At 34.5% G+C, this 10,400-nt stretch overlaps 1 pseudogene; it reads right to left on the reverse strand.

Moving 5' to 3' along the window:
• Nucleotides 1–3,800: 3,800 nt before the first annotated feature.
• On the reverse strand, nucleotides 3,801–9,994 carry LOC124973922 (CCR4-NOT transcription complex subunit 4-like; annotated as a pseudogene).
• Nucleotides 9,995–10,400: the final 406 nt, after the last annotated feature.

Consider the following 10,400-nt stretch of genomic DNA (forward strand, 5'->3'; position numbering starts at 1 on the left):
AAGAAATATCATAGCAGAGAAAGTCAAATGAGAGAAAAAGGTAAGACATTTCTTGTTTTACATGACATTAAAATATAAGAGAAGGTCAAGTGATTTTTGGGAGTATTATCAAAAATGAGATGGGCTAGAACATAAAATGTCAAAATTCTTGAAATGTGGGTTAATGCAAGTGAGAACTGTTCTATTCCTTTTACAAGTACCTATGAGTAGACAGGATGGTTAGCATGTAGGCAGAAAGCCCACCATATCTGGGCTATCAGATCTTGGGAAGTGTATCATTTTCCATAATGGATCACTAGGTACTGATTACCTGGCTGTAAGGATTTGGGTAATCATCCCTACAGCCTTCCTTGCACCAGAAACAAACTCATGTTGCCTCTATTCTTGACCTAAATATCATTGGCCCACTTGCCTGACCCTCTGTCTCCTGGGTCATGGTTTCTGCCTCATTATTCATTCCTGCAACTAAATTAAAACTTGTTGTGATTCCCTTCATCCTGCCCAAATACAACAAGACTAAATGGAGATTAAATTATGAGAAACCAATTTTGACCTCCATCTATAAAAATCCTTCAAAGCAATATAACAATTTAATTTCCTGATTCAGCAATTAATTAGAAAAGTATAAGAATAAGTAGAAAAGTAAAATAAAAAGGTGTTCAAAATAACAATAAATCTTTTGCTGAATTAGAAATCTGTTTTAGCAAGAATTCAATTATAAATTAAATGGCAATACCATTTAATAGGTATAAAAGCTACTTCTTAGAAATCCTTTGACCAATGCTATTGATAGGTTTATACTGGCTGTATCACAACCCGAAATTTAGTGTGCCTAGAACTTAGTAAATTATAAAAGCAGATTAGTCTAATAAATGATTAAGTCACCTCATCCAAACTTTTTATTTTAGAGTTGAAAAAGCTGAGTCTTAGAGAGATAGAATAGCTTGCCCAAAATCACAAGGTAATTACTAACAAAAGTCATAAAACTTTAGAATCTAGGTATTCAGGTTCTTGTTTTGCTACAAATAAAACAAAATATTTATTTTACTAACTGGAATAGTTATTCTCAAATCTGTTGATTATTAGTATAACCAACACTTGGGCACTACTGAAGGAAATTAAATTCAGAATCTCTGGGGGTAATGTGATCACGCATATGTTTTAAACTTCTTCTCAAGTGATGCAATGTAGCGAGATATGACTGAATTACATTGGACCATTAGAAAATTCCATTATAAAACATTGAAATTCCTTTATCCCAGAACTAGAGCACTGTTTTACCCAAGGTAATTTTAAGAAAAAAAATTATTATGATCAATTTAATGATTAGCATAGAAATGTCACATATATATTTTCAAAGCTCCTGACAAGTACTCAGTTAATACTGTAGGACATGTATCAAGGAAATAGCCAGTGTTAAGTTAACATGGATCTCATTTTTGAAGAAACTCAGAAAATAAATCAATGCTTGTCTAAAGGTTATAGAGTAATGTGGGAACTATTTGAACTCTAGTGATTACAAAATCAGAAGATTAAAAAATAATCCTGAGGGTGTACTTTAGGAACAATTTCCTCCGAAGATATATGGGAGATTTATGAGTGAGTTGAAATCATTTTTGATCAGAAATAACTTCAACCCAGAAAAAATATTAGGGCAGAGCAGAAATGGTGGTAGGGACATTGTCAGAGAGAATATGTTCTTTATTCACATTTTAAAGACTATTTACCACTGACAGAATAAGAACTATCTAGAAAATTAATACAATTAACAGGAAGCCTGGAAATCAACCAATCAATGTTGTGTGAGGAATAAAATTAGACTCCTAAAACCAAGGTAATCCTGGAACTCAGTACATAAATATCACCCAAATATAGCAAATGCTTGAAAAACAAATAGTAGAATGAGAGAATACAATTCAATGCTATAATACATAGTCAATGCTAAGGAATTTGTGTGGCTAAATGAATGTTTAGAAAACATGCCCATTCCCAAAACCAAAAGTTGAATGCTTTTTCTGAAATGCGGATGCTAATCCACCATCAGTGGGGGTGGGGAAGAATAGAAGTTCAGTGGATTAGACAAAAAGGAATAAAGGAAAGGGAGGGGGTAGAAAAAGGAAAGACAGTGAAATGAATTTGACATTACTTTTCTATGTACTTATATGAATATAGCACAGTGAATCTCATCATCCCAACAAATTAATTTACAACAAGTAAACTATTATAATGAAAATAACTATGGTAATGGCAGAAAGATCAATAGAAGGAAGGGAACAGGGGGTGGGATAAAGGGAGGGAGGAGGGGAAAGAGAGTACTGGGGTCCTAAATAGAATAAGATACATTTCATGCTTGTATAGTTATATCAAAATGGATTCAACTGTCATGTACAACTAAAAAGAACCAATAAAATAAAAAATAAAACAAGAAAAAAGAAAATAAGCACTTTGGGGATTTCAGAGACAAGGAGAACAAAAGCTCCCAAATGATGGTCAAGGCAAAATCTAAATACCTGAATTTGTAGAAAATAAACAATATTACTTCTCCTAATTTAGTTATTTCTTCAGTGCTTGCTTCTTCAGTCTATTGTCTTGTTACTTCCCACTTCATGTAGCTTTTATCCTGGAGGTAGAGAGGAAGGAAGCATTAAGAATTGAAAGTGACCTTTCTGATCAAGCCTTCTGCCGATTCGCACAAAAGATGCATGTGGTGGTCTCTTTATTCACCCCAGAAGACATTTATAGACATCATTCCCTTGCCATCTTCTAATTAAAAACTTTCCCTGAAATGGGAATGAATTATTGTGAATAATTATAATTCTGATTGTATATTAAAAGGTATTTATTATTAAACAGCCTCAGAATTTTGTCTTCTAAAGAAACTTGTTAGAGAAGACAATGGTGAGTAGAATGGAATAAAGTGTGATAGTATCATTATGGGTGCTGTAATGCATGGCTCCTTATTTTCTTATTCATTTATTTAATCTACAAAAGTAGATTGAATACAATAAATACTACTCAGAGCTAAACATGGCACCTCTAAAAATGAAAGTTAAGGTTGATCTGTCACTGAAATGGAGTGATAATATTATGATTAGTAATAGTATAGTCTCAGAACTAAGCAGAATGGAAGGCATACTGTTAATGTTTTAGGAGAAGTAATATTGTTGAGTGTCATTCAAACCTGGTCCTTCATCAATTTTTCTTATTTAAGAAAAGGGAAACATCTACTCACTTTTTGCATGACAGAGAGATAGAATGCAATGTTAACTGTACTTAATTCTTATTCATTAGCAAGTTGTTAGTAATTCAAACTCACACCTTCTATTCTTGCTTCACAACTTAATCTCTCCTATTTCTGCTCTAGTCAAACTTAGTTTCATCCTTTTCCTGCAGTGCTGTAGCACACACCTAACTAGTCTTCGTACATATGCTACTAATACTCCTACAGCCACTTCTCTAAAATTAATGAGTGAAATTTCCAAGAAGCAAATCTTGGCAAATCTTTACCACTTTGCTTACACTTCAAGAGAAAGGAGGTTCTGTTTGTGCAGTTAATTATATCCCTAGCAACTAATGTAGAATCAGACACAAAATAGATGTGTAATAAATGTTTTGAAGGACTAAATAATGTAATTGTAAACTTGGGAGAAATATTTAGATATTTATAAATTTCATGAAATTTAACCGAACTAAAAATACATTTTGCTTCTTTCAGATCATGGAAGTCACAATGAGACTTCTGGAACTTAGAGAGTTGAAAAAATAATATTAATGACTCATAATATGTCATAAATATAAGTTTATGCATATATGGAGTCGGACCTGGGTGAGTCTGAGCACCGGAGGCTCTGCTGCAGCATGAACGCTGCCACACAAGCACAGCTAGCCAACACCAAGATGAAAGAAGGCTCGCTGCAGCTTGCAGCCTTCAGACCCAGAAACAGTAGGGAGGCCTGTCTCAGTAGCCTGCCCCACGCAGCACCGTAGACATTCGGGACCTCAATCTCCCACTTCTCGACCTACATTGAGAAAAAGGAAGTGGGGCAGAGCTGAATGAATGCCAGACTCAAGAATTGACCAATAGCGTTTGTACATTTTGGACCAATAGCATTGGTACATTTTCAAACCATAATTAGCATAACTGTGGACCAATCACAGTAATCCAAGTGCTATATGAACCCTTGCCACTATTCTCCAAGCTCATTTGGAGGAAGAATACCTACCGGCAGGTTTGTCATCAGGGTGCTCATGTTCTGCTCCTGATCGTCAACAAATGCTTATTCTCGTGGTGGATTGCTTTCTTCAAATTCAAGAGAGAAGAACTTTGGAAGAAAAAGAGGGTGAGTTGCTGGGGTGCCCTGCACTGCAGCATGTCTGGGGAGTGGCATGGGTCAGGTTTCATAGTATTTCTTTTTGACCTTCCAGAGGTCAGTATGTGCTGAACATGCCTATACTGACTTTTTACTTTTGTTTTTCTCTTGTTATTGGAAAATGCAAAAGGTGCTTTGTCCTTTTTGTGAAAATTATTTTTTCACAAAAAGATACATCTGAAATACAGGCTCTTAGATGGTGATGTAAGAAAATTTGAAGTAGTCAGATACTAAGTTCAGGAAGAACAAGAAATAAATGTACAGGGGAGACAAAAGAACCTGCAAACGAATATAGTGTTAAGTCTTGATTTACATGGGCTTGTGTGCTTATACACATAAATGTACACACATTTTTAAATCAGATAATTAAAATTTATTCCAAATATTTTAACTCCAGTTTTATCAGGATTTTTGTGGACTTCCCCTCACAAATTAAAGTATATCTTATTTGTGAATTTAAGCATCTTAAGCCCTGGAATTTGTTTCCTTGATCAAAATGGGCTAGTGTGATAAGATGAATTTACTAATGTCTGATAATACTAAAGTACTATAATATTGGCTTGTAATTCAGGTTGACAGAGAGTTGATCTGTGACATATTGAAAATGTTGAATTATCTCAAAATATTTAGGAGTCTCTTGTGCTATTTTCATGGTGAATACTAGGTTTAACCTTGGTGTGTAAGAAAAAAGTTTAGATATCCACGTTGAATGATCTGTCTCACCTGTTTCCTGAGGGTCACAGAGCCAGTGATAGTTTATGAGAGGTGAATGTTTGCTGAGGTTCATTACTAGCCTCTGCACAGGCTAAACTTGGGCTTTCCAGACCCAGTCTGGGCTTAGGTCTGCATATTAAGTGTCATTCACTTGAAGCTGTTTGCTAATAGCCCCTGTTATTTCTTCTTTGACCAGTTACTTAACAGATGTTAATTTTTCTAATATTTTGTGGTGCTATTTTATATTACTTTATTATTGCCATTGATTACAACAGTTCTATTGTGCTCAGAGTATATAGCTAATATGTTTTCAGTGTTTCTAAGTTCTTTAAGACTTACTTCATAGCCCAGTATATGGTCATTTCAGTAAGTGCGCCAAACATACTTGAAATTTAAAAAATGGCAAAAAAACTCTGCTATTGCTAGATATAGTGTTTTGTAAAAATAATTTAAGTTGGTTTGCAATGTTCTTCATATCTTTTAATTTATTGGCAGATTCTTTTGAATATTAATATTTCTAACTATAATTATGGAATATTCTATTTTTTGCTCTCATTCTGTAAAATTGTTTCACTCTACTTGGAAACTATAATTAAATATGTAAAGCATGTGTGACTGCTATTGTGTCCTCATGAATTAACGCATTACTATGATGATATATTTCTTCATAACTTTGCTAATACCTATTGCCTTGAGATCTATTTTATCAGACATTCTGGTATGCTTACATATACTGAATTCATGATGCATTTTTCATTAACTTACTTAGAATTTATTTTCTCTTTATATTTAAAACCTATCACCTGTAGACAGCATATACTTAATGTTTTAAACCCCTCTTCTCAGCTTCTGCCATTAAACTTGCTCTTAATTCATTAAACTTTAATAAAATTGCTGACATTTTTATTTTGTCTACCATCTTATTAAGTATAGCCTACTAAGTACTCTTTCATTTTGTTTCTCTTTTTTTCTTATCAAAACTTTTAAAATTTGCATTGGAATTACCTTTAATTTTCCTCTCATCTTTGTAAATAATGATTCTTTGCATTTTTCCAAAATTATTAGGAATTTAATTCTAGGGATTTAATATTTAAATTTTCTAAGTTCATTCACATTTACTATTGTATCATCTTATGTAAAACGTATTGTCATGCATACACATATTCTGTCTTTTTCACATAGTTGTCATATTTTTATGTCTATATTAGGGAAGAAACAGTCATACCTCGCTGTTTTATCAGCAGTTATTCTAGCTGTTCTTTACTTTGAAGTATTTTCTTAGTAGCTTCAATAACAATTCAGATTAAGTCATGTTTATTGTAGTTGTTTTAAGTATATTGCAACTAATGTATGAATCAGGTATTTATTGTGAATAGAATATGAAAATGCCATCTCTAGTTTTCTGAATTTTTTGCAATGTGTTCCATTGCCTGTTTATGGGGTGCAATTTATTGTTTCCCTGACCACAAAGATTGTCTCTTACTAGGGGCATAACCATCTCATCACCTATGTCCCTCAAGCTGGACTCAGGGAAGGTAGACTGTGAAATGAGTACTTCAGAAGCTGTCTGCCCAGCTCCTTTGCATGTGCACTCCTTAACAGAGCTTGTCAGTTGTTAAAACTCCTGTAACTTGAGCTGATTGCTTTTTACATTTTGGCCACATCTAATGGTTGTTTGAAGAGTTTAAGCACCCAAAAGGAACTGACTCTGTTATTACAAGAAGACAAATGTCATGAAACCAAATATTAATGAGGTATCAATCATGTTCTTGTCTCCCATTCTCAGGCCTTACCATTTTATATTCTGATTTGACATGCTTGTACTGGGAAGTTACAAAATTACAATTTTTTAAAACTCCCTGTTAAGTTCAGTAACTAGGGATCAGTATTCATATTTTTATGCTTCTTCTGTATCCCCACATGAAATTGTAATTGTAATTGGGTTAACACTTATTTTTAAATATTTAGGGGAACTTCAGTTTCTAATGTTATAACCAATTATGCAATTCAGTACTTAAAATTAAAATACCACATTTCTAAATGATTAAAACAAAACAATTGCATTCTAATAGACTTACCTTGAATAGAAGAAAAGGTGTACAGAAATTGAACACTTATTGTTTCATAAACAATATTATATAAGAGTGGACTGCAACATTTTACTATGGATTACCTACTACCTACCATAATTAAATGAGCACATATTAGAAGTCTCATCAATGTGTAAATCATGATGTCATGTGCTCTTATACTTATGTAAATTGACTTCTCTTATCCATAGCCACAAAGATCTAGCTATTTCTCTAGATCATGAAATGTTATTGGTCTGAAGGGAATACAGTCAAAGAATTAGAGGGAGCTTTGTAGATTCATCTATAATCTTGCTGAAGATAAGAGGATGAATGCTTTTCTGTCAAAGTATTCTAGTATGAAAACTTGTGTGTGCCACACAATAAAGGCAAAGATGAGATAAAATTTAATTATGTAAATTTTGTATCAGAGTATGGAATTGCTGTATTCTACTTGAGAGAATCAGAAGATGAACAAACTCTCTTTTGCACATCATCTCAAAAGCCCAAATTAAATGACAACACTACTAAGAATGACTCCTTAGAAAACACTACCTCTAAATGTCACATAGGGTCTTAGACCCTAAAGGCTTGAAACCTTCAAGGGTAGAAGAACAAAACCATAAATATTCTGGAATCAAACTTATATTCTTACATATACATAATATTTCCTCTGTAATTAAAAACAAGACTGAAAGGATAAATTTCTCTCCTTGAACAGCTTCTTTTCCACACAAAGTATGTCCGTGACATGTTACCAAAGAATAATCAGAGCTCTCAAATATGCTCAAACTCTATTTATAGCATAGTGTTGATGTGTGTATCAGTCAAAATAAGTAAATGACCTACCAGTTAGAGTGACTTTAATCCCTCAGGTCCTCATTAATTATTATATTAAAAATTGTTTTAACCACTTTACTTTTGTATGTGAAATAAGACTTTTTTTAACTATGACATTGGACTGTTACAGAATCATAGTTTCAGTGTCCATGTATTTGTTTTTCTTTTTTTACTTATATACCATAATAAAGTTTGGTAATTATCCTATTTAGCAAAATGCTTCCAAACATTGACTTCGTATAATACTCCATCATCCTAACAAAGTGCAAAATTACAAGGTACCTGTCTAATTAAAAATATTTTAGATTATAATACTTTTTTTACAGAAATTTCCATGAGTAATAAGTATCTTCTGTTATTCAACAGTTCCCTCCCTACCCACTCAACAAAGAGAAGCATGAGTCAATCAAGAGTTTTCAAAGGCTTTCAGTGAAACCAAATTCAAGTCCATAGAAGTACTATTTGAAGTGTGGTTTGCTGTGTGTTTCAAGTGCATGATGCTATTGCATGGAAAGGCTATCCAAGAATAGTAGGCTGCCTGGCCTGGAAAACTGAAGGAATTGTAAATTGCTCAGTGCTGCTGCAATTGAGGGAAGCTTTGTGGCAAGACCAAAAAGGTACAATTAAGAGAGTTGGCATTGGTTCATGCAGCAGATGTAGGAATCCAGAGCCAAGACTTTGGCAGTTGTTGTATGTGAAAAGTTCTAAAGAGATGTGTGTGAAAGGGAAAGTTTGTCTTGGATGAACAATTCCTGCTCACTCAGGTCTGCTATAGCTTTTTGAGAAACATCAAAAGGATCCAACCCCAAGTCATCTTCTGGTTGTTTAGAAGAACCAGAGACATATGCTGCTTGCCAGTCTGTAGAGGATGATACTGGTTTTTTTCTGATGTGAAGAGACTCTGTGGCTCTGGTGCCATAGGCCAATTACTAGATGTCCATGGGGAGCTGGGAAAAGGAGGAAAACCACTTGGGAAGGGTTAGAATGGCAAAAATTGGCAGAGAATAGTGACTGTGAATCTGTTACTGCCTCTTCAAATGGGGACTTGTACTGTGATTGGATGTACTTTGGGAGATGACTGGATTGGATTTTGATAAATCAGGTGGTGGTGAAGGTGTATTAGTGTTTGATATCTGCTGAGAATTACCACAGTTCCCTATAGTGAGAGATTCTGAAGGTGTATCAATGGTGCTCTGCAGTGGTGTCACTTGGTTCTTATTTTTATCAACTGAATCCATAGATAATTGAAGAAAATTGGAATTTAACTTATACAATTCTTGAAATAATTTCTGTTCATATTTTTGGTGTGTATCAACATGAATTTCCTCTTTTGTGAAGATTCCTGCCTCATCTCCCCATTCATGTAGGTACATGCAGTTAGGTTTTGGACACTGCGTATTCTGAAAGAAATAAATGCACCATTTTTATTTATTTATTATTTTGCACCAAGGATTCCTTAAGAGTTATGCTATCTACCACGACATTGTTGACACACTGTATAGCACTTAGAGCATTTTCTGACCAGATATAGGTCAGATATAAGCACTGGCACTAGGACCCTGTGAGCCTGCATATGATGTGCTATTATTGATGACAAACTTAGTGTGTTTTACCAAACTTCGCAAAGTATTCTGATTGTTTTAAAACCCCTGGGTCAGCTAGGCACTGGGACAGACTTACAACAAAGATGAGATTTTTTTGAAAGCATATACACTAGGCAAATATTTGTGAATTTCTGTTTTCTCTCATTTTGTTCTCATTCTTTCTCCTTTGCAGTTCTTCCTGGGAGAGTGGTTCATGAACTTCTGGATCTTCTGGATGTGGCTTTCTATGTGCAGGACAAAGACCATTTTCATCAGTGCAACTTCTAGGCCAACAAAATTGACAAATCCGGTGGCCACAGGTAGGTGCAAGGGAAAAAGTTTATTTCATATATCTCAAGGGCTCCATGCAAAGACTGCATTCCACAGGATCTTCCTTAGCATCAGGATTTTGAGACATCTTCATGTTTATTCAACAGTGGCAAATGTTTATACTAATTTATGGGGAAAGGAAGTTGAGCACTGAGAGCTAAAATGTAGAACTTTGAAGACCCACCTGCCTTTCCTCACTTTTCCCTTAGTGGACTCCACTCCACGCCATTTCCTTACAAGAGACCACTGAACTAGCGTAAGGGGAAAAACTCTTCATAACCAGGCCACATTGCTTCAGAAGTCCAACATTTATAACTGAGAGACAGTCTCAGCTTTTGGTGGGTTCCACAGCCAGTCACCATCTTACATTAGGGTAAGACTTCCCATGTACTTATTTTTTTGAGAAATCTCCTTGTTATTTCCTTAGTGTCTGTGTTTTAGATTTCCACCACAATGTATAAGGGTTCTGTTTTCTTTATATCCTGACCAATGCT

This window comes from Sciurus carolinensis, unplaced genomic scaffold (genome assembly GCF_902686445.1).
Source record: "Sciurus carolinensis unplaced genomic scaffold, mSciCar1.2, whole genome shotgun sequence".
NCBI lineage: Eukaryota > Metazoa > Chordata > Mammalia > Rodentia > Sciuridae > Sciurus > Sciurus carolinensis.